At 45.1% G+C, this 24,061-nt stretch overlaps 1 long non-coding RNA gene across 36 annotated transcripts in view; it reads left to right on the forward strand.

Annotated features, from left to right (window-relative positions):
• The first annotated feature begins 702 nt into the window (after positions 1-702).
• LOC139748200 (uncharacterized) overlaps positions 703-24,061 on the forward strand; it is a 52,173-nt gene continuing 28,814 nt past the window's right edge. For 21 of the 36 annotated variants that reach the window (XR_011712596.1, XR_011712576.1, XR_011712592.1 and 18 more), the window contains exon 1: positions 704-1,000. This is a non-coding gene — a long non-coding RNA (uncharacterized lncRNA). The other 15 variants (XR_011712582.1, XR_011712587.1, XR_011712573.1 and 12 more) reach the window with 6 other exon arrangements.

Here is a 24,061-nt window from a genome sequence, read left to right on the forward strand (position 1 = left end):
TTCCTCGGTTCAATGTCGTCCATTTCCTTGGTTCAATGTCGCCCATTTCCTCGATTCAATGTCGTCCATTTCCTCAATTCAATGTTGTCCATTTCCTCGGTTCAATGTCGCCCATTCCCTCCGTTCAATGTCGTCCATTTCCTCAGTACAATGTCGTCCATTTCCTATGTTCATTGTCGTCCATTTCCTCGATTCAATGTCGTCCATTTCCTCAATGCAATGTCGTCCATTTCCTCGGTTCAATGTCGCCCATTCTCTCCGTTCAATGTCGTCCATTTCCACGGTTCAATGTCGTCCATTTCCTCGGTTCAATGTCGTCCATTTCCTCGGTTCAATGTCGTCCATTTCCTCAAATAGCGTCACAATAATCACCTGCTCTTTGTCTGACATCTCCTCTGGTGACATTTTGTTTTGATAGCCTCGACAAAGAAGAAATAAGTTCCACCGAAATTTGAAAGATTCCAAAAGGTGGTGTAAATAACACCATAAAAGATAGCATACATATTAATACAATGATCAAAATCAAAGCACATGATTATCAGTATAAGATCGCTTTACCATTAAGCACATTTTACTTAATGTGTCACCTACGATAAAGTTTAGTTTACCCTAACCGTTCTCTCCACGTTCTCTTTTAAAAGTTCAAATATGTGACGTCACATTTTTGTCAGTTAACCCGGAGCACCTGAGGCTTAAGGATGTATCCAGTGTGTCTCTGTGTTTGTACAGTGGTTTTCAACCCGTATTTTGGACAGTGTTACGGTGTGAGAACTGTTGACATACCAGTGGATATAAGAACAATGGCTAATGATCCTAAAGCGTCTTCATCTGGTGTACAGACATTCAGAGAGTGTAAACATTCAGTTGTCGATGCCATGAAGATCACACACACACACACAAGCGTTCGTCACAAGAGGCAGCCAAATGGAGGTCAAAGTATTATACTGCTATACATTTGGATAGAGAAGTCATACTGAGGACGTTGCATGACCTGGACGAGGTAAGCAAGTTTTCGTTGAAATCATAAGACATGTTTGACGCCAGCGGTGAATCACTGAACGATACCCAGGACGCAAGTGGGTGTTGTAGCCGTATGATTCATCGTTAAATCCTTATTATACTTTACTTCTCGTGAAATTTATAGACGATATGAGTGAATAGTTATGTTATCTATACATTACGTAGAAGCTGTACAGTTTTACATATGAACATTAAGAATATACTTTACGTGATTACGTATCGAATTTTTTTTTTTCATATACGTCTATTTAAAAGAAACTCTAAATGAGCTTTGTATGATCATTTTCATGAAAAAATAGACAATTTTATTTGCTATAGAGCGTATATTGTCAGAAAAGACGTCAACATGTTTGGTTGGTAGGGTGAAGTACATGGAGACACCGAGACCGTGAGCGGGTGGGAGGATGGGAGCCGTCGGCCTCAGACCTGTGAACACGCCTCTGGATTCCAGCCCAAGTTTTCATCTCAACTTTTTTACAATTTGTATTTATATGTCTATATTGGTGACGTCATCTGATGTTGTGATATCACTGTTCCATGATTAGGTTGGCCTGAAATGAATGTCGTCCATTTCCTGGGTTAAATGTCGTCCATTTCCTCAGTTCAATGTCGTCCATTTCCTCGGTTCAATGTCGTCCATTTCCTCGGTTCAATGTCGTCCATTTCCTCGGTTCAATGTCGTCCATTTCCTCGGTTCAATGTCGTCCATTCCCTCGGTTCAATGTCGTCCATTCCCTCAGTTCAATGTCGTCCATTTCCTCGGTTCAATGTCGTCCATTTCCTCGGTTCAATGTCGTCTATTTCCTTGGTTCAATGTCGCCCATTTTCTCAGTTCAATGTCGACCATTTCGTCGGTTCAATATCGCCCATTTCCTTGGTTAAATTTCGTCCATTTCCTCGGTTCAATGTCGTCCATTTCCTCGGTTCAGTGTCGTCCATTTCCTTGGTTCAATGTCGTCCATTTCCTCGGTTCATTGTTGTCCAATTCCTGGGTTCAGTGTCGTCCATTTCCTCGATTCATTTTCGTTCATTTCCTCAGTTCAATGTCGTCCATTTCCTCGGTTCAATGTCCTACATTTCCTCGTTTCAACTTCGCCCATTTCCTCGGTTCAATGTCGTCCATTTCCTCAATACAATGTCGTCCATTTCCTCGGTTCAATGTCGCCCATTTCCTCCGTTCAATGTCGTCCATTTCCTGAGTACAATGTCGTCCATTTCCTTGGTTCATTGTCGTCCATTTCCTCGGTTCATTGTCTTCCATTTCCTCAGATCAGTGTCGTCCATTTCCTCGGTGTCGTCGATTTCCTCGGTTCAATGTCGCCCATTTCCTCGGTTCAGTTTCGTCCATTTCCTCGGTTCAGTGTCTTTCATTTCCTCGGTTCAATGTCGTCCATTTCCTCGATTAAATGTCCTCCATTTCCTCGTTTCAACTTCGCCCATTTCCTCGGTTCAATGTCGTCCATTTCCTCAATACAATGTCGTCCATTTCCTCGGTTCAATGTCGCCCATTTCCTCCGTTCAATGTCGTCAATTTCCTAAGTACAATGTCGTCCATTTCCTTGGTTCATTGTCGTCCATTTCCTCGGTTCATTGAAGTCCATTTCCTCAGATCAGTGTCGTCCATTTCCTAGGTTCAATGTCGTCGATTTCCTCGGTTCAATGTCGCCCATTTCCTCGGTTCAGTGTCGTCCATTTTCTCGGTTCAGTGTCTTTCATTTCCTCGGTTAAATGTCGTCCATTTCCTCGTTTCAGTGTCGCCTATTTCCTCGGTTCCATTTGTCCATATCCTCACTACAATGTCCTCCATTTCCTCGGTTCAATGTCGTCCATTCCCTCAGTTCAATGTCGTCCATTTCCTCGGTTCAATGTCGTCCATTTCCTCGATTCAATGTCGTCTGTTTCCTTGGTTCAATGTCGCCAATTTTCTCAGTTCAAAGTCGTCCATTTCGTCAGTTCAATATCGCACATTTCCTCGGTTAAATTTCGTCCATTTCTTCGGTTCAATGTTGTCCATTTCCTCGGTTCAGTATCGTCCATTTCCTTGGTTCAATGTCGTCCATTTCCTGGGTTCATTGTTGTCCATTTCCTGGGTTCAGTGTCGTCCATTTCCTCGATTCATTTTCGTTCATTTCCTCGGTTCAATGTCGTCCATTTCCTCGGTTCAATGTCCTCCATTTCCTCGTTTCACCTTCGCCCATTTCCTCGGTTCAATGTCGTCTATTTCCTCAATACAATGTCGTCCATTTCCTCGGTTCAATGTCGCCCATTTCCTCCGTTCAATGTCGACAATTTCCTAAGTACAATGTCGTAAATTTCCTTGGTTCATTGTCGTCCATTTCCTCGGTTCATTGTCGTCCATTTCCTCAGATCAGTGTCGTCCATTATCTAGGTTCAATGTCGTCGATTTCCTCGGTTCAATGTCGCCCATTTCCTGGTTCAGTTTCGTCCATTTCCTCGGTTCAGTGTCTTTCATTTCCTCTGTTCAATGTCGTCCATTTCCTCGGTTCAATGTCCTCCATTTCCTCGTTTCAACTTCGCCCATTTCCTCGGTTCAATGTCGTCCATTTCCTCAATACAATGTCGTCCATTTCCTCGGTTCAATGTCGCCCATTTCCTCCGTTCAATGTCGTCAATTTCCTAAGTACAATGTCGTCCATTTCCTTGGTTCATTGTCGTCCATTTCCTCGGTTCATTGTCGTCCGTTTCCTCAGATCAGTGTCGTCCATTTCCTAGGTTCAATGTCGTCGATTTCCTCGGTTCAATGTCGCCCATTTCCTCGGTTCAGTGTCGTCCATTTTCTCGGTTCAGTGTCTTTCATTTCCTCGGTTAAATGTCGTCCATTTCCTCGTTTCAGTGTCGCCTATTTCCTCGGTTCCATTTGTCCATTTCCTCAGTACAATGTCCTCCATTTCCTCGGTTCAATGTCGCCCATTCCCTCCCTTCAATGTCGTTCATTTCCACAGTCCTCAGATCAATGACGTCGATTTCCTCGGTTTAATGTCGCCCATTTCCTCGGTCAAATGTCGTACATTTCCTCGGTTCAATGTCGTCCATTTACTCAGTAAAATGTCGTCCATTTCCTCGGTTCACTGTCGCCCATTTCCTCTGTTCAATGTCGTCCATTTCCTCAGTTCAATGTCGTCCATTTCCTCGGTTCAATGTCGTTCATTTCCACAGTTCAATGTCGTCCATTTCCTCGATTCATCGTCTTCCATTTCCTCGGTTCAATGTCGTCCATTCACGCGGTTCTATGTCATCCATTCCCTCAGTTCAATATCGTCCATTTCCTCAGTTCAAAGTCGTCCATTTCCTCGGTTCAATGTCGTCCATTTCCTCGGTTCAATGTCGCACATTTCCTCGGTTCAATGCCGTCCATTTCCTGGTTCATTGTTGTCCATTTCCTGGGTTTAGTGTCGTCCATTTCCTCGATTCATTTTCGCTCATTTCCTCGGTTCAGTGTCGTCCATTTCCTCGGTTCAATGTCCTCCATTTCCTCGTTTCAACTTCGCCCATTTCCTCAGTTCAATGCCGTCCATTTCCTCAATACAATATCGTCCATTTCCTGGGTTCAATGTCGCCCATTTCCTCCGTTCAATGTCGACAATTTCCTAAGTACAATGTCGTCCATTTCCTTGGTTCATTGTCGTCCATTTCCTCGGTTCATTGTCGTCCATTTCCTCAGATCAGTGTCGTCCATTATCTAGGTTCAATGTCGTCGATTTCCTCGGTTCAATGTCGCCCATTTCTCGGTTCAGTTTCGTCCATTTCCTCGGTTCAGTGTCTTTCATTTCCTCGGTTCAATGTCGTCCATTTCCTCGGTTCAATGTCCTCCATTTCCTCGTTTCAACTTCGCCCATTTCCTCGGTTCAATGTCGTCCATTTCCTCAATACAATGTCGTCCATTTCCTCGGTTCAATGTCGCCTATTTCCTCCGTTCAATGTCGTCAATTTCCTAAGTACAATGTCGTCCATTTCCTTGGTTCCTTGTCGTCCATTTCCTCGGTTCATTGTTTTCCGTTTCCTCAGATCAGTGTCGTCCATTTCCTAGGTTCAATGTCGTCGATTTCCTCGGTTCAATGTCGCCCATTTCCTCGGTTCAGTGTCGTCCATTTTCTCGGTTCAGTGTCTTTCATTTCCTCGGTTCAATGTCGTCCATTTCCTCGTTTCAGTGTCGCCTATTTCCTCGGTTCCATTTGTCCATTTCCTCAGTACAATGTCCTCCATTTCCTCGGTTCAATGTCGCCCATTCCCTCCGTTCAATGTCGTCCATTTCTTCGGTTCAATGTCGTCAATTTCCTCAGATCAATGTCGTCCATTTCCTCGGTTCATTGTCGTTCATTTTCCCGGTTCAATGTCGTTCACTTCCTCAGATCAATGACGTCGATTTCCTCGGTTTAATGTCGCCAATTTCCTCGGTCAAATGTCGCCCATTTCCTCGCTTCAGTGTCGTCCATTTACTCGGTAAAATGTCGTCCATTTCCTCGGTTCAATGTCATCCAATTCCTCTGTTCAATGTCGCCCATTTCCTCGGTTCAATGTCGCCCATTTCCTCGGTTCAATGTCGTCCATTTCCTCGGTTCAATGTCGATCATTTTCTCAGTTCAATGTCGTCCATTTCCTCGGTTCAACGTCTTCCATTTCCTCGGTTCAATGTCGTCCATTCACTCGGTTCAATGTCATCCATTCCCTCAGTTCAATATCGTCCATTTCCTCAGTTCAAAGTCGTCCATTTCCTCGGTTCAATGTCGTCCATTTCCTCGGTTCAATGTCGCACATTTCCTCGGTTCAATGTAGTCCATTTCCTGGGTTCATTGTTGTCCATTTCCTGGGTTCCGTGTCGTCCATTTCCTCGATTCATTTTCGTTCATTTCCTCGGTTCAATGTCGTCCATTTCCTCGGTTCAATGTCCTCCATTTCCTCGTTTCAACTTCGCCCATTTCCTCGGTTCAATGTCGTCCATTTCCTCAATACAATATCGTCCATTTCCTCGGTTCAATGTCGCCCATTTCCTCCGTTCAATGTCGACAATTTTCTAAGTACAATGTCGTCCATTTCCTTGGTTCATTGTCGTCCATTTCCTCGGTTCATTGTCGTCCATTTCCTCATATCAGTGTCGTCCATTTCCTAGGTTCAATGTCGTCGATTTCCTCGGTTCAATGTCGCCCATTTCCTCGGTTCAGTTTCGTCCATTTCCTCGGTTCAGTGTCTTTCATTTCCTCTGTTCAATGTCGTCCATTTCCTCGGTTCAATGTCCTCCATTTCCTCGTTCCAACTTCGCCCATTTCCTCGGTTTACTATCGTCCATTTCCTCGGTTCAATGTCGCCCATTTCCTCCGTTCAATGTCGTCAATTTCCTAAGTACAAAGTCGTACATTTCCTTGGTTCATTGTCGTCCATTTCCTCGATTCATTGTCGTCCATTTCCTCAGATTAGTGTCTTCCATTTCCTATGTTCAATGTCGTCGATTTCCTCGGTTCAATGTCGCCCATTTCCTCGGTTCAGTGTCGTCCATTTTCTCGGTACTGTGTCTTTCATTTCCTCAGTTCAATGTCGTCCATTTCCTAGTTTCAGTGTCGCCTATTTCCTCGGTTCCATTTGTCCATTTCCTCAGTAAAATGTCCTCCATTTCCTCGGTTCAATGTCGCCCATTCCCTCCGTTCAATGTCGTTCATTTCCTCGGTTCAATGTCGTCAATTTCCTCAGATCAATGTCGTCCATTTCCTCGGTTCATTGTCGTTCATTTCCCCGGTTCAATGTCGTTCATTTCCTCAGATCAATGACATCGATTTCCTCGGTTTAATGTCGTCCATTTCCTCGGTTAAATGTCGCCCATTTCCTCGGTTCAATGTCGTCCATTTACTCAGTAAAATCTCGTCCATTTCTTCGGTTCAATGTCGTCCATTTCCTCGGTCCAATGTCGTTCATTTCCTCAGTTTAATGTCGTCCATTTCCTCGATTCAACGTCTTCCATTTCCTCGGTTCAATGTCGTCCATTCACTCGGTTCAATGTCATCCATTCCCTCAGTTCAATATCGTCCATTTCCTCAGTTCAAAGTCGTCAATTTCCTCGGCTCAATGTCGTACATTTCCTCGGTTCAATGTCGCACATTTCCTCGGGTCAATGTCGTCCATTTCCTCGGTTCAATGTCGCCGATTTCCTTGGTTTAATGTCGTCCATTTCCTCGGTTCAATGTCGTCCATTTACTCAGTAAAATGTCGTCCATTTCCTCGGTTTAATGTCATCCATTTCCTCGGTTCAATGTCGCCCATTACCTCGGTTCAATGTCGTCCATTTCCTCGGTTCAATGTCGTCCATTTCCTCGGTTCAATGTCGTTCATTTCCTCAGTTCAATGCCGTCCACTTCCTCGGTTCAACGTCTTCCATTTCCTCGGTTCAATGTCGTCCATTCCCTCAGTTCAATATCGTCCATTTCCTCGGTTCAGATTCGTCGTCCATTTCCTCTATTCATTGTCGTCCATTTCCTCGGTTCAATGTCGCCCATTTCCTCGGTTCAATGTCGCGATTTCCTTGGTTTAACGTCGTCAATTTCCTCGGTTCAATGTCGTCCATTTCCTCGGTTCATTGTCGTTCATTTCCTCTGTTCAATGTCGTCCAATTCCTCGGTTCATTGTCGTCAATTTCCTCGGTTCAGTGTCGTCCATTTCCCCTTTTCAGTGTAGTTCATTTCCTCGTTTCAATGTCGTCCCTTTCCTGGGTTCAATGTCGTCCATTTCCTCGTTTCAATGTCGCCCATTTCCTCAGTACAATGTCGTCCATTTCCTCATTTCAATGTCGCCCATTCCCTCCGTTCAATATCGTCCATTTCCTTGGTTCAATGTCGTTCATTTCCTCAGATCAATGTCGTCCATTTCCTCGGTTCAATGTCGTTCATTTCCTCAGTTCAATGTCGTCCATTTCCTCGGTTTAACGTCTTCCATTTCCTCGGTTAAGTGTCGTCCATTCCCTCGGTTCAAAATCGTCCATTCCCTCTGCTCAATATCGTCAATTCCTCGGTTCAATGTCGTCCATTCCCTCAGTTCAATATCTTCCATTTACTCGGTTCAATATCGTCCATTTCCTCGCTTCAATGTCGTCCATTTCCTAAGTTCAATGTCGCCCATTTCCTCGGTTCAGTGTCGTCAATTTCCTCGGTTCAGTGTCGTCCATTTCCTCGGTTCAATATCGTCCATTTCCTCTGTTCAGTGTCGTCCATTTCCTCGGTTCAATGTCGTCCATTTCCTCGATTCATTGTCGTCCATTTTCTCGGTTCAGTGTCGTCCATTTCCTCGGTTCAGTGTAGTTCATTTCCTCGGTTCAATGTCGTCCCTTTCCTCGGTTCAATGTCGTCTATTTCCTCGTCTCAATGTCGCCCATTTCCTCGGTTCAATTTCGTCCATTTCCTTAGTACAATGTCGTCCATTTCCTCATTTCAATGTCGCCCATTACCTCCGTTCAATGTCGTCTATTTCCTCGGTTCAATGTCGTCCATTTCCTCAGTACAATGCCGTCCATTTCCTCGGTTCATTGTCGTCCATTTCCTCGGTTCAATGTCGTCCATTCCCTCCGTTCAATGTCTTTATTTTCCTCTGTTCAATGTCGTCCATTTCCTCAGTAAAATGTCGTTCATTTCCTCGGTTCAATGTCGTCCATTTCCTCGGTTCAATGTCGTCCATTTCCTCGGTTCAATGTCATCAATTTCCTCAGATCAATGTCGTCCATTTCCTCGGTTCAATGTCTTCGATTTCCTCAGTTCAATGTCGCTCATTTCCTCGGTTTAATGTCGTTCATTTCCTCAGTACAAGGTCGTCCATTTCCTAGGTTCATTGTCGTCCATTTCCTCGGTTCAATGTCGTCCATTTCCTCGGTTCAATGTCGTCCATTTCCTCGGTACATTGTCGCCAATTTTTTCGGTTCATTGTCGTCCATTTCCTCGGTTCAATATCGCCCATTTCCTCGGTTTGATTTTTTCCATTTCCTCAGTACAATGTCGTCCATTTCCTCATTTCAATGTCGCCCATTTCTTCGGTTCAATGTCGTCCATTTCCTCGGTTCAATGTCGTCCATTTCCTCTGTTCAATGTCGTCCATTTACTCAGTAAAATGTCATCCATTCCCTCGGTTCAATGTCATCCATTTCCTCGGTTCAATGTCGCCCATTTCCTCGGTTCAATGTCGTCCATTTCCTCCATTTAATGTCGTCCATTTCCTCGGTTCATTGTCGTTCATTTCCTCAGTTCAATGTCGTCCATTTCCTCGGTTCAACGTCCTCCTTTTCCTCGATTCAATGTCGTCCATTCCTTCGGTTCAATATCGTCCATTCCCTCGGTTCAATATCGTCCATTTCCTCGGTTCAACGTCTTCCATTTCCTCGGTTCAATGTCGTCCATTCCCTCAGTTCAAAGTCGTCCATTTCCTCGGTTCAATGTCCCCCATTTCCTCGGTTCAATGTCGTCCATTTCCTCGGTTCAATTTCGCCGATTTCCTTGGTTTAATGTCATCCATTTCCTCGGTTCAATGTCGTCTATTTCCTAGGTTCATTGTCGTCCATTTCCTCTGTTCAATGTCGTCCATTTCCTCTGTTCATTATCGTCAATTTCCACGGTTCAGTGTCGTCCATTTCCTCGGTTCAGTGTAGTTCATATCCTCGGTTCAATGTCGTCCCTTTCCTCGGTTCAATGCCATCCATTTCCTCGTTTCAATATCGCCCATTTCCTCAGTACAATGTCGTCCATTTCCTCATTTCAATGTCGCCCATTCCCTCCGTTCAATGTCATCCATTTCCTCGATTCAATGTCGTTTATTTCCTCAGATCAATGTCGTCCATTTCCTAGCTTCAATGTCGTCCATTTCCTCAGTTCAATGTCGTCCATTTCCTCGGTTTAACGTCTTCCATTTCCTCGGTTCAGTGTCGTCCATTCCCTCGGTTCAATGTCGTCCATTCCCTCAGTTCAATATCGTCCATTTCCTCGCTTCAATGTCATCCATTCCCTCAGTTCAATATCGTCCATTTCCTCGGTTCAATGTCGTCCATTTCCTCGCTTCAATGTCGTCCATTTCCTCGGTTCAATGTCGTCCATTTCCTCGGTACATTGTCGCCAATTTTTTCGGTTCATTGTCGTCCATTTCCTCGGTTCAATATCGCCCATTTCCTCGGTTTGATTTTTTCCATTTCCTCAGTACAATGTCGTCCATTTCCTCATTTCAATGTCGCACATTTCCTCGAGTCAATGTCGTCCATTTCCTCGGTTCAATGTCGCCGATTTCCTTGGTTTAATGTCGTCCATTTCCTCGGTTCAATGTCGTCCATTTACTCAGTAAAATGTCGTCCATTTCCTCGGTTTAATGTCATCCATTTCCTCGGTTCAATGTCGCCCATTACCTCGGTTCAATGTCGTCCATTTCCTCGGTTCAATGTCGTCCATTTCCTCGGTTCAATGTCGTTCATTTCCTCAGTTCAATGCCGTCCACTTCCTCGGTTCAACGTCTTCCATTTCCTCGGTTCAATGTCGTCCATTCCCTCAGTTCAATATCGTCCATTTCCTCGGTTCAGATTCGTCGTCCATTTCCTCTATTCATTGTCGTCCATTTCCTCGGTTCAATGTCGCCCATTTCCTCGGTTCAATGTCGCGATTTCCTTGGTTTAACGTCGTCAATTTCCTCGGTTCAATGTCGTCCATTTCCTCGGTTCATTGTCGTTCATTTCCTCTGTTCAATGTCGTCCAATTCCTCGGTTCATTGTCGTCAATTTCCTCGGTTCAGTGTCGTCCATTTCCCCTTTTCAGTGTAGTTCATTTCCTCGTTTCAATGTCGTCCCTTTCCTGGGTTCAATGTCGTCCATTTCCTCGTTTCAATGTCGCCCATTTCCTCAGTACAATGTCGTCCATTTCCTCATTTCAATGTCGCCCATTCCCTCCGTTCAATATCGTCCATTTCCTTGGTTCAATGTCGTTCATTTCCTCAGATCAATGTCGTCCATTTCCTCGGTTCAATGTCGTTCATTTCCTCAGTTCAATGTCGTCCATTTCCTCGGTTTAACGTCTTCCATTTCCTCGGTTAAGTGTCGTCCATTCCCTCGGTTCAAAATCGTCCATTCCCTCTGCTCAATATCGTCAATTCCTCGGTTCAATGTCGTCCATTCCCTCAGTTCAATATCTTCCATTTACTCGGTTCAATATCGTCCATTTCCTCGCTTCAATGTCGTCCATTTCCTAAGTTCAATGTCGCCCATTTCCTCGGTTCAGTGTCGTCAATTTCCTCGGTTCAGTGTCGTCCATTTCCTCGGTTCAATATCGTCCATTTCCTCTGTTCAGTGTCGTCCATTTCCTCGGTTCAATGTCGTCCATTTCCTCGATTCATTGTCGTCCATTTTCTCGGTTCAGTGTCGTCCATTTCCTCGGTTCAGTGTAGTTCATTTCCTCGGTTCAATGTCGTCCCTTTCCTCGGTTCAATGTCGTCTATTTCCTCGTCTCAATGTCGCCCATTTCCTCGGTTCAATTTCGTCCATTTCCTTAGTACAATGTCGTCCATTTCCTCATTTCAATGTCGCCCATTACCTCCGTTCAATGTCGTCTATTTCCTCGGTTCAATGTCGTCCATTTCCTCAGTACAATGCCGTCCATTTCCTCGGTTCATTGTCGTCCATTTCCCGTTCAATTCGCATCCCTCCGTTCAATGTCTTTATTTTCCTCTGTTCATGTCGTCCATTTCCTCAGTTAAAATGTCGTTCATTTCCTCGGTTCAATGTCGTCCTTTCCTCGGTTCAATGTCGTCCATTTCCTCGGTTCAATGTCATCAATTTCCTCAGATCAATGTCGTCCATTTCCTCGGTTCAATGTCTTTATTTCCTCAGTTCAATGTCGCTCATTCCTCGGTTAATGTCGTCATTTCCTCAGTACAAGGTCGTCCATTTCCTAGGTTCATTGTCGTCCATTTCCTCGGTTCAATGTCGTCCATTTCCTGGTTCAATGTCGTCCATTTCCTCGGTACATTGTCGCCAATTTTTTCGGTTCAAATTGTCGTCCATTTCCTCGGTTCAATATCGCCCATTTCCTCGGTTTGATGTCATCCATTTCCTCGATTCAATGTCGTTTATTTCCTCAGATCAATGTCGTCCATTTCCTAGCTTCAATGTCGTCCATTTCCTCAGTTCAATGTCGTCCATTTCCTCGGTTTAACGTCTTCCATTTCCTCGGTTCAGTGTCGTCCATTTCCTCGGTTCAATGTCGTCCATTCCCTCAGTTCAATATCGTCCATTTCCTCGCTTCAATGTCATCCATTCCCTCAGTTCAATATCGTCCATTTCCTCGGTTCAATGTCGTCCATTTCCTCGCTTCAATGTCGTCCATATCCTCGGTTCAATGTCGCCCATTTCCTCGGTTCAATGTCGTCCATTTCCTCGGTTCAATGTCGCCCATTTCCTTGGTTTAATGTCGTCCGTTTCCTCGGTTCAATGTCGTCCATTTCCTCGGTTCAGTGTCGTCCATTTCCTCGGTTCAATGTCGTCCATTTCCTCGGTTCAATGTCGCCCCTTTCCGCGGTTCAATGTCGTCCATTTCCGCGTTTCAATGTCGCCCATTTCTTCGGCTCAATTTCGTCCATTTCTTTAGTACAATGTCGTCCATTTCCTCATTTCAATGTCGCCCATTTCCTCCGTTCAATGTCGTCCATTTCCTCGGTTCAATGTCGCCCATTTCCTTGGTTTAATGTCGTCCGTTTCCTCGGTTCAATGTCGTCCATTTCCTCGGTTCAGTGTCGTCCATTTCCTCTTTACAATGTCGTCCATTTCCTCGGTTCAATGTCGCCCCTTTCCGCGGTTCAATGTCGTCCATTTCCGCGTTTCAATGTCGCCCATTTCTTCGGCTCAATTTCGTCCATTTCTTTAGTACAATGTCATCCATTTCCTCGGTTCAATGTCGCCCATTTCCTCCGTTCAATGTCGTCCATATCCTCGGTTCAATGTCGTCCATTTCCTCAGTACAATGTCGTCCATTTCCTCGGATCATTGTCGTCCATTTCCTCGGTTCAATGTCGCCCATTCCCTCCGTTCAATGTCGTCCATTTCCTCGGTTCAATGTCGTCCACTTCCTCTTTACAATGTCGTCCATTTCCTCGGTTCAATGTCGTCCAATTCCTCGGTTCAATATCGTCCATTTCCTCGGTTCAATGTCATCAGTTTCCTCAGATGAATGTCGTCCATTTCCTCGGTCAATGTCTTCGATATCCCAGGTTCAATGTCGTCCATTTCCTCGGTTCAATGTCGTCCATTTCCTCAGCACAATGTCGTCCATTTCCTCGGTTCATTGTCGTCAATATCCTCGGTTCAATGTAGCCCATTTCCTCGGGTCAACGTCGTCCATTTCCTCGGTTCAATGTCGTCCATTCCCTCGGTTCAATGTCGTCCATTCCCTTAGTTCAATGTCGTCCATTCCCTCGGTTCAATGTCGTCCATTTCCTCGGTTCAATGTCGTCAATTCACTCGGTTCAATGTCATCCATTCCCTCAGTTCAATATCGTCCATTTCCTCAGTTCAAAGTCGTCCATTTCCTCGGTTCAATGTCGTCCATTTCATCGGTTCAATGTCGCACATTTCCTCGGTTCAGTGTCGTCCATTTCCTCGGTTCAATGTCGCCGATTTCCTTGGTTTAATGTCGTCCATTTCCTCGGTTCAATGTCGTCCATTTACTCAGTAAAATGTCGTCCATTTCCTCGGTTCAATGTCATCCATTTCCTCGGTTCAATGTCGCCCATTTCCTCGGTTCAATGTCGTCCATTTCCTCGGTTCGATGTTGTCCATTTCCTCGGTTCAATGTCGTTCATTTCCTCAGTTCAATGTCGTCCATTTCCTCGGTTCAACGTCTTCCATTTCCTCGGTTCAATGTCGTCCATTCCCTCAGTTCAATATCGTCCATTTCCTCGGTTCAGATTCGTCGTCCATTTCCTCGGTTCATTGTTGTCCATTTCCTCGGTTCAATTTCCCCCATTTCCTCGGTTCTATGTCGTCCATTTCCTCGGTTCAATATCGCCGATTTCCTTCGTTTAACGTCGTCCATTTCCTCGGTTCAATGTCGTCCATTTCCTCGGTTCATTGTCGTCCATTTCCTCTGTTCAATGTCGTCCATTTCCTCGGTTCATTGTCGTCAATTTCCTCGGTTCAGTGTCGTCCATTTCCCCTTTTCAGTGTAGTTCATTTCCTCGGTTCAATGTCGCCCCTTTCCTCGGTTCAATGTCGTCCATTTCCGCGTTTCAATGTCGCCCATTTCCTCAGTACAATGTCGTCCATTTCCTCATTTCAATGTCGCCCATTCCCTCCGTTCAATGTCGTCCATTTCCTCGATTCAATGTCGTTCATTTCCTCAGATCAATGTCGTCCATTTCCTCGGTTCATTGTCGTTCATTTCCTCAGTTCAATGTCGTCCATTTCCTCGGTTTAACGTCTTCCATTTCCTCGGTTCAGTGTCGTCCATTCCCTCGGTTCAAAATCGTCCATTCCCTCAGCTCAATATCGTCCATATCCTCGGTTCAATGTCGTCCATTCCCTCAGTTCAATATCGTCCATTTACTCGGTTCAATATCATCCATTTCCTCGCTTCAATGTCGTCCATTTTCTCAATTCAATATCGCCCATTTCCTCGGTCCAGTGTCGTCCATTTCCTCGGTTCAATGTCGCCCATTTCCTTGGTTTAATGTCGTCCATTTCCTCGGTTCAATGTCGTCCATTTCCTCGGTTCAGTGTCGTCCATTTCCTCGGTTCAATGTCGTCCATTTCCTCGGTTTATTGTCGTCCATTTTCTCGGTTCAGTGTCGTCCATTTCCTCGGTTCAGTGTAGTTCATTTACTCGGTTCAATGTCGTCCCTTTCCTCGGTTCAATGTCATCCATTTCCTCGTCTCAATGTCGCCCATTTCATCGGTTCAATTTCGTCCATTTCCTTAGTACAATGTCGTCCATTTCCTCATTTCAATGTCGCCCATTACCTCCGTTCAATGTCGTCCATTTCCTCGGTTCAATGTCGTCCATTTCCTCAGTAAAATGTCGCCCATTTCCTCGGTTCAATGTCGTCCATTTCCTCGGTTCAATGTCGTCCATTTCCTCGGTTCAATGTCGTCCATTTCCTCGGTTCAATGTCATCAATTTCCTCAGATCAATGTCGTCCATTTCCTCGGTTCAATGTCTTCGATTTCCTCAGTTCAATGTCGCTCATTTCCTCGGTTTAATGTCGTCCATTTCCTCAGTACAATGTCGTCCATTTCCTCGGTTCATTGTCGACCATTTCCTCGGTTCAATGTCGTCCATTTCCTCGGTTCAATGTCGTCCATTTCCTCGGTACATTGTCGCCAATTTTCTCGGTTCAGTGTCGTCCATTTCCTCGGTTCAATATCGCCCATTTCCTCGGTTTGATTTTTTCCATTTCCTCTGTTCAATGTCGTCCATTTCCTCGGTTCAGTGTCGTCCATTTCTTCGGTTCAATGTCGTCCATTTTCTCAGTTCATTGTCATCCATTTCCTCGGTTCAAAGTCGTCCATTTCCTCGGTTCAATGTCGCCCATTTCCTCGGTTCATTGTCGTCCATTTACTCGGTTCAATGTCGCCGATTTCCTTGGTTTAATGTCGTCCATTTCCTCTGTTCAATGTCGTCCATTTACTCAGTAAAATGTCATCCATTTCCTCGGTTCAATGTCATCCATTTCCTCGGTTCAATGTCGCCCATTTCCTCGGTTCAATGTCGTCCATTTCCTCCGTTTAATGTCGTCCATTTCCTCGGTTCATTGTCGTTCATTTCCTCAGTTCAATGTCGTCCATTTCCTCGGTTCAACGTCTTCCTTTTCCTCGGTTCAATGTCGTCCATTCCACGGTTCAATATCGTCCATTCCCTCGGTTCAATATCGTCCATTTCCTCGGTTCAACGTCTTCCATTTCCTCTGTTCAATGTCGTCCATTCCCTCGGTTCAAAGTCGTCCATTTCCTCGGTTCAATGTCCCCCATTTCCTCGGTTAAATGTCGTCCATTTCCTCGGTTCAATGTCGCCGATTTCCTTGGTTTAACGTCGTCCATTTCCCCGGTTCAATGTCGTCCATTTCCTCGGTTCATTGTCGTCCATTTCCTCTGTTCAATGTCGTCCATTTCCTCTGTTCATTATCGTCAATTTCCTCGGTTCAGTGTCGTCCATTTCCTCGGTTCAGTGTAGTTCATTTCCTCGGTTCAATGTCGTCCCTTTCCTCGGTTCAATGTCGTCCATTTCCTCGTTTCAATATCGCCCATTTCCTCGGTACAATGTCGTCCATTTCCTCATTTCAATGTCGCCCATTCCCTCCGTTCAATGTCGTCCATTTCCTCGGTTCAATGTCGTTCATTTCCTCAGATCAATGTCGTCCATTTCCTCAGTTCAATGTCGTCCATTTCCTCGGTTTAACGTCTTCCATTTCCTCGGTTCAGTGTCGTCTATTCCCTTGGTTCAATGTCGTCCATTCCTCAGTTCAATATCGTCCATTTCCTCGGTTCAATGTCGTCCATTTCCTCGCTTCAATGTCGTCCATATCCTCGTTTCAATGTCGCCATTTCCTCGGTTCAGTGTCGTCCATTTCCTCCGTTCAATGTCGCCCATTTCCTTGGTTCAATGTCGTCCATTCCTCAGTTCAATGTCGTCCATTCCCTCGGTTCAATGTCGTCCATTTCCTCGGTTCATGTCGTCCATTTCCTCGTTCATGTCGCCATTTCTCGGTTCAATGTCGTCCATTTCTTCGTTCAATGCCCTTTCCTGGCTGTCTCCATTCCTTGTTCAATGTCGTCCCTTTCCTCGGTTCAATGTCGTCATTTCCTCGGTTCAATGTCGTCCATTTCCTCGGTTCAATGTCGTCCATTTCCTTGTTCAATGTCGTCCATTTCCTCGATTCAATGTCGTTCCATTTCCTCAATGCAATGTGTCCATTTCCTCGGTTCAATGTCGCCCATTTCGTTATTCTCCAGTTCCAAATGTCGTCCATTTCCTATGTTCATTGTCGTCCATTTCCTCGATTCAATGTCGTCCATTTCCTCAATGCAATGTCGTCCATTTCCTCGGTTCAATGTCGCCCATTTCTCCGTTCAATGTCGTCCATTTCCACGGTTCAATGTCGTCCATTTCCTCGGTTCAATGTCGTCCATTTCCTCGGTTCAATGTCGTCCATTTCCTCGGTTCAATGTCGTCCATTTCCTCGGTTCAATGTCGTCCATTTCCTCGGTTCAATGTCGTCCATTTCCTCGGTTCAATGTCGTCCATTTCCTCGGTTCAATGTCGTCCATTTCCTCGGTTCAATGTCGTCCATTTCCTCGGTTCAATGTCGTCCATTTCCTCGGTTCAATGTCGTCCATTTCCTCGGTTCAATGTCGTCCATTTCCTCGGTTCAATGTCGTCCATTTCCTCGGTTCAATGTCGTCCATTTCCTCGGTTCAATGTCGTCCATTTCCTCGGTTCAATGTCGTCCATTTCCTCGGTTCAATGTCGTCCATTTCCTCGGTTCAATGTCGTCCATTTCCTCGGTTCAATGTCGTCCATTTCCTCGGTTCAATGTCGTCCATTTCCTCGGTTCAATGTCGTCCATTTCCTCGGTTCAATGTCGTCCATTTCCTCGGTTCAATGTCGTCCATTTCCTATGTTCAATGTCGATCATTTCCTCGGTTCAGTGTCGTTCATTTCCTCGGTTCAATGTCGTCCATTTCCTCGGTTCAATGTCGTCCATTTCCTTGGTTCAATGTCGCCCATTCCCTCCGTTCAATGTCGTCCATTTCCTCAATGCAATGTTGTCCATTTCCTCGGTTCAATGTCGCCCATTCCCTCCGTTCAATGTCGTCCATTTCCTCAGTACAATGTCGTCCATTTCCTATGTTCATTGTCGTCCATTTCCTCGATTCAATGTCGTCCATTACCTCAATGCAATGTCGTCCATTTCCTCGGTTCAATGTCGCCCATTCTCTCCGTTCAATGTCGTCCATTTCCACGGTTCAATGTCGTCCATTTCCTCAAATAGCGTCACAATAATCACCTGCTCTTTGTCTGACATCTCCTCTGGTGACATTTTGTTTTGATAGTCTCGACAAAGAAGAAATAAGTTCCACCGAAATTTGAAAGATTCCAAAAGGTGGTGTAAATAACACCATAAAAGATAGCATACATATTAATACAATGATCAAAATCAAAGCACATGATTATCAGTATAAGATCGCTTTACCATTAAGCACATTTTACTTAATGTGTCACCTACGATAAAGTTTAGTTTACCCTAACCGTTCTCAACACGTTTTCCTTTACAAGTTCAAATATGTGACGTCACATTTTTGTCAGTTAACCCGGAGCACCTGTGGCTTAAGGATGTATCCAGTGTGTCTGTGTTTGTACAGTGGTTTTCAACCCGTTTTTTGGACATTGTTAAGGTGTGAGAATTGCTGACATACCAGTGGATATAAGAACAATGGATAATGATCCTAAAGCGTCTTCATCTGGTGTACAGACATTCAGAGAGTGTAAACATTCAGTTGTCGATGCCATGAAGATCACACACACACACACACACACAAGCGTTCGTCACAAGAGGCAGCCAAATGGAGGTCAAAGTATTATACTGGTATACATTTGGATAGAAAGTCATACTGAGGACGTTGCATGACCTGGACGAGGTAAGCTGGTTTTCGTTGAAACATAAGAGATGTTTGACGCCAGCGGTGAATCACTGAACGATACCCAGGACGCAAGTGGGTGTTGTTGCCGTATGATTCATCGTCAAATCCTTATTATGCTTTACTTCTGGTGAAATTTATAGACGATACGAGTGAACAGTTATGTTATCTATACATTACGTAGAAGCTGTACAGTTTTACATATGAGCATAAAGAATATACTTTGATTACGTGATTACGTACCGAGATATTTACCTTTTCATATACGTCTATTTAAAAGAAACTCTAAATGAGCTTTGTATGATCATTTTGATGAAAAAATAGACAATTTTATCTGCTATAGAGCGTATATTGTCAGAAAAGACGTCAACATGTTTGGTTGGTAGGGTGAAGTACATGGAGACACCGAGACCGTGAGCGGGTGGGAGGGTGAGAGCCGCCGGCCTCAGACCTGAGAGTGTTAACACGCCTCTGGATTCCAGCCCAAGTTTTCACCTCAACTTTTTTACACGTTGTATTTATATATGTTGGTGACGTCACCTGATGTTGTGACCACTGTTCCATGAATAGGTCAGCCTGATGACGTCGGCTTCGAAATGGTTTTGACGTCAGCACAGAAATGTTAGGAAGATTTGATCATATATTTCTTACAATTCACTCTTTAGTAATGTTTCCTCCTGTGCTGCGTTAAATGTTTTTCATCTGTTTCGTGGTATAAGGTTTATATTAAGACTCTTTATAGTATCCTATAACGTGTTATAAGATGGGATCTTATATAATGATAATTCTTCTTTTTTAACAATACTGCCATTCTTTATGACCACTTGATATGCCTTACTATATAGTAACCTGTTGCCCCTAATTGAACCTACAGTATGTCTTCAACTGTACCTGTAGGTTGTGTTTCGCTGTAACTACTGGTCATCTTCTGCTGTACCTAATCTTCGTCTTCTGCAGTACCTACAGGTCGTCTTCTACTGTGCCTCCAGGTTGTCTTCTGCTTTACTTCAGGTTTCTTCTCTGTACCTCCAGGTTGTTCTCCGCTTACCTCCAGGTTTCTCCTCTACTCCAGGTTGTCTTCTACTGTACCTCAGGTTGTTTCTCTGCTGTACCTTCAGTTTAGTCTTCTCTACACCTCTAGGTTGTCTTCTGCTCCATCTTCAGGTTGTCTTCTGCTGCACCTCCCGGATGTTTTCTGCAATAAATCCAGGTTGTCCCCTTCTCCATCTTCAGGTTGTCCTCTGCTCTACATCCAGGTTGTATTCTGCTGTATCTCCATGTTGTATTCTGCTGTACCTCCAGGTTGTCCACCGCTGTAGCTTGAGGTTGTCTTCTGCTGCACTTTCAGGTTGTATTCTGATGTACCTCCAGTTTTTGTTTTTTCTACTGGACCTCCAGGTTGTAATTCTGCTGTACCTTCAGGTTATCATCAACTGTATTTCCAAGTTGTCCTCTGCTATACCACTAGGTTGTCTTCTGCTACACTTACAGATTGTATTCTGCTTTACCTCCAGGTTATCTTCTGCTGTACCTCCAGGTTGTCTTCTACTGCACCTCCAGGTTGTCTTCTACTGCACCTGCAGGTTGTCTTTTTCTGTACCTCCAGGTTGTCTTCTGCTGCACTTACTGGTTTACTTCTGCTGTACCTCCAGGTTTACTTCTGCTGCATCTGTAGGTTGTCTTCTTCTGCACCTCCTGATTGTATTTTCCTGTACCTCCATGTTGTCTTCTGCTTTACCTCCAGGTTGTCTTCTTCTGTACCTCCACATTGTCCTCTGTTCTACCTTCAGGTTGTCTTCTGCTGCACTTACAGGTTGTATTCTGCTGTACCTTTCAGTTTCTCTTCTGCTGGCACCTCCAGGATTTCTTCTGCTGGCACCTCCAGGATGTCTTCTGCTGCATCTTCAGGTTGTCCTATGCTGTACCTCCAGGTTGTCTGCTTTACCTCCAGGTTGTCTTCTGCTGTACCCTCAGGTTGTCTTCTGCTATACCTTTAGGTTGTCTTCTACTCGATCTTCAGGTTGTCTTCTGCTGTACCTTCAGGTTGTCTTCTAATGCACCTCCAGGTTGCCTTCTGCTATACATCCAGGTTGTCCTTTTCTCCACCTTCAGGCTGTCTTCTGCTCTACCTCCAGGTTGCATTCTGCTGTATCTTCATATTGTATTCTGCTGTACCTCCAGGTTGTCCTCCGCTGTACCTTGAGGTTGTCTTCTGCTGCACTTTCAGGTTGTATTCTGATGTACCTCCAGTTTTGTTTTGTTTTTCTAATGGACCTCCAGGTTGTCCTGTGCTGTCCCTTCAGGTTATCATCTGCTGTACTTCCAAGTTGTCCTCTGCTATACCTCCAGGTTGTCTTCTGCTACACTTGTTGTTTTCTTCTATACCTCCTGGATGTTTTCTGCTGTAGTTCCAGATTGTCTTCTCCTGTACCTCCAGGTTTTCCTCTGTTCCACCTTCAGGTTGTCTTCTGCTGCACCTACAGGATGTCTTCTGCACCTCTAGATTGCATTTTGCTGTACCTCCAGGTTGTCTTCTGTTGGAACTCCAGGTTGTCTTCAGCTGTAACTTCAAGCTCTTGTTCCCTCAGGTTGTCTTCTGCTGTATCTGCAGGTTGGCTTTTGCTGCACCTCCAAGCTATTTCTTCCTTCTCCTCCAGGTTTTCTGCTGATGTACCTTCTGGTTTTCCTCTGCTGTAACTTCAGATTGACTTCTGCTATACCTTTAGGTTGCCCTCTGCACCACATGTAGGTTGTTTGCTGCACCTCCAGGTTGTCTTCTGCTGCACCTCCAAGCTGTTTCCTCATCCTCCAGGTTTTTGCTGCTGTACCTCCAGCTTTTCTTCTGCTCTACCTCCAGGTTGTCTTCTTCTGTACCTCCATGTTGTCTTCTGCTGCACCTTTAAGCTGTTTGCTTCACTCCTAGGTTCTCTTCTGCTGTAACTGCATGTTGTCTTCTGCTGTCACTTGAAGCTGTTTGCTTCACTCCAGGTTGTCTTCTGCTGTACCTCCAAATTGTCTTCTGCTATACTTTCAAGCTATTTGCTTCACCTTTAGGTTTTTTTTGTCCTTCACCTCCATTTTTCGTCTGCTGTACCTCCAGGTTGTCTTCTACTGTACCTCCAGGTTGTCATCTGCTGTACCTCAAATTTGACCTCTGCTGTACCTCCAGGTTGTCTTCTGCTGTACCTCCAAGTTTGCCTCTGCTGCATTTCCAGGTTGTGTTCTGCTGCACTTGCAGGTTGTATTCTGGTATACCTCCAGGTTCTCTTCTGTTGCACCTCCAGGTTGTCTTCTGCTTTACCTCCAGGTTGTCTTCTTCTGTACCTTCATGTTGTCCCGTGCTCCACCTTCAGGTTTTCTTCTGCTGCACCTTCAGGTTGTCTTCTGCTGCACTTCCAGGTTTGCTTCTGCTGCACCTCCAGGTTGTCTTCTACTGCACCTCCAGATTGTATTTTGCAGTACCTGCAGGTTGTCTTATACTAGAACTCCAGGTTGTCCTCTGCTGTACCTCCAGGTTGTCTTCTGCCGAACCTCCATGTTTTCTTTTGCTGCACCTCCGGTTTGTCTTCTGCGGCACCTCCAGTTTGTCTTTTGCTGTACTTCCAGGTTTTCTTCTGCTCCATCTTCAGGTTACCTTCTGCTGCACCGCCAGGTTGTCTTCCACTGGATTTGCAGGTTGTTCTGCTATACCTCCAGTTGGTCTTTTGCTGCAACTCCAGGTTGTCTTTTGCTGCACCTCCAGGTTGTCCTCTGCTACACCTCCAAGCTGTGTCCTCCTCCTCCAGGTTTTTTTGCTGATGTACCTTCAGGTTGTCCTCTGCTGTCCCTTCAGATTATCATGTGCTATATCTTTAGGTTGCCTTCTGCTGCACCTGTAGGTTGTTTGCAGCTCCTCCAGGTTGTCTTTTCTTGCACGTCCAAGCTGTTTCTTTCTGCTCCAGGTTGTCTTCTGCTGCTCCTCCAAGCTGTTTCCTCCTCCTTCAGGTTGTCTTCTGCTGCATCTCCAAGCTGTTTCTTCCTCCTCCAGGTTTCCTACTGCTGTACCTTTAGGTTCTCTTCTGCTTTACCTCCAGGTTGTTGTTTGCTGTAACTTCAGGTTGTCTTCTGCTATACCTTCAGGTTGTCTTCTGCTATACCTTTAGGTTGTCTTCTGCTCCGTCTTCAGGTTGTTTTCTCCTGCTCCACCAGGTTGTCTTCTGCTATACCTCCAGGTTGTCCTTTGCTCCACCTTCAGGTTGTCTTCTGCTATACCTCCACTTTGTATTTTACTGCACTAGCAGGTTTTCTTCTGCTGCACCTCCAGGTTGTATTCTGCTGTACCTCCAGGTTTTCTACTGGACCTCCAGGTTGTCCTCTGCTGTACCTCCTAATTGTCATTTGCTGTACTTCCAAGTTATCCTATGATGTACCTTCAAGTTGTCTTCTGCTCTACTTAGAGGTTGCATTCTGCTGTACCTTCAGGTTGTTTTCTGCTGTACCTGAAGGTTGTCATCTGCTTTACCTTTAGGTTGTCTTCTTTTGTACCTCTTGGTTGTCCTCTGCTCCACCTTCAGGTTGTCTTCTGCTGCACTTTCAGGTTGTATTCTGCTGTACCTTCAGGTATTCTTATGCTGTCACCTGCAGGTTGTCTTCTGCTGCACATTCACGTTGCCTTGTGCTGTACCTCCAGGTTGTCTGCTTTACCTCCAGGTTGTCTTCTGCTGTACCTTCAGGTTGTCTTCTGGTGTATCGTTAGGGTGTCTTCTGCTCCATCTTCAGGTTGTCTTCTGCTGCACGTCCAGGTTGTCTTCTGCTATACCTCCAGGTTGTCCTCTGCTCCACCTTCAGGCTGTCTTCTGCTGCACCTCCAGGTTGTATTCTGCTGTATCTTCACGTTGTATTTTGCTGTACCTCCAGGTTTTCCTCCGCTGTACTTCAAGGTTGTCTTCTGCACCTTCAGGCTGTATTCTAATGTGCCTCCACGTGTTTTTTTTCTTTTACTGGACCTTCAAGTTGTCCTCTGCTGTACCTTCAGGTTATCATCAGCTGTACTTCCAAGTTGTCCTCTGCTATACCTCCAGGTTGTCTTCTAATGCACTTTCAGGTTGTATTCTGCTGTACCTCCAGGTCATCTTCTGCTGTACCTCCAGGTTGTCCTCTGCTGCAGCTCCAGGTTGTCCTCTTCTGTAGGTCCATGTTGTCCTCTGCTCCACCTTCAGGTTGTCTTCTGCTGCACTTTTCAGGTTGTCTTCTGCTGCACTTTTCAGGTTGTCTTCTACTGCACCTCCAGGTTGTCTTCTTCGGCACCTCCTGATTGTATTTTGTTGTACCTCCATGTTGTCTTCTGCTGTACCTCCAGGTTGTCTTCTCCTGCACCTCCAATTTGTCTTTTGCTATCCCTCCAGATTGCCCTCT

Source organism: Panulirus ornatus, chromosome 73, assembly GCF_036320965.1.
Source record: "Panulirus ornatus isolate Po-2019 chromosome 73, ASM3632096v1, whole genome shotgun sequence".
Taxonomy (NCBI): domain Eukaryota; kingdom Metazoa; phylum Arthropoda; class Malacostraca; order Decapoda; family Palinuridae; genus Panulirus; species Panulirus ornatus.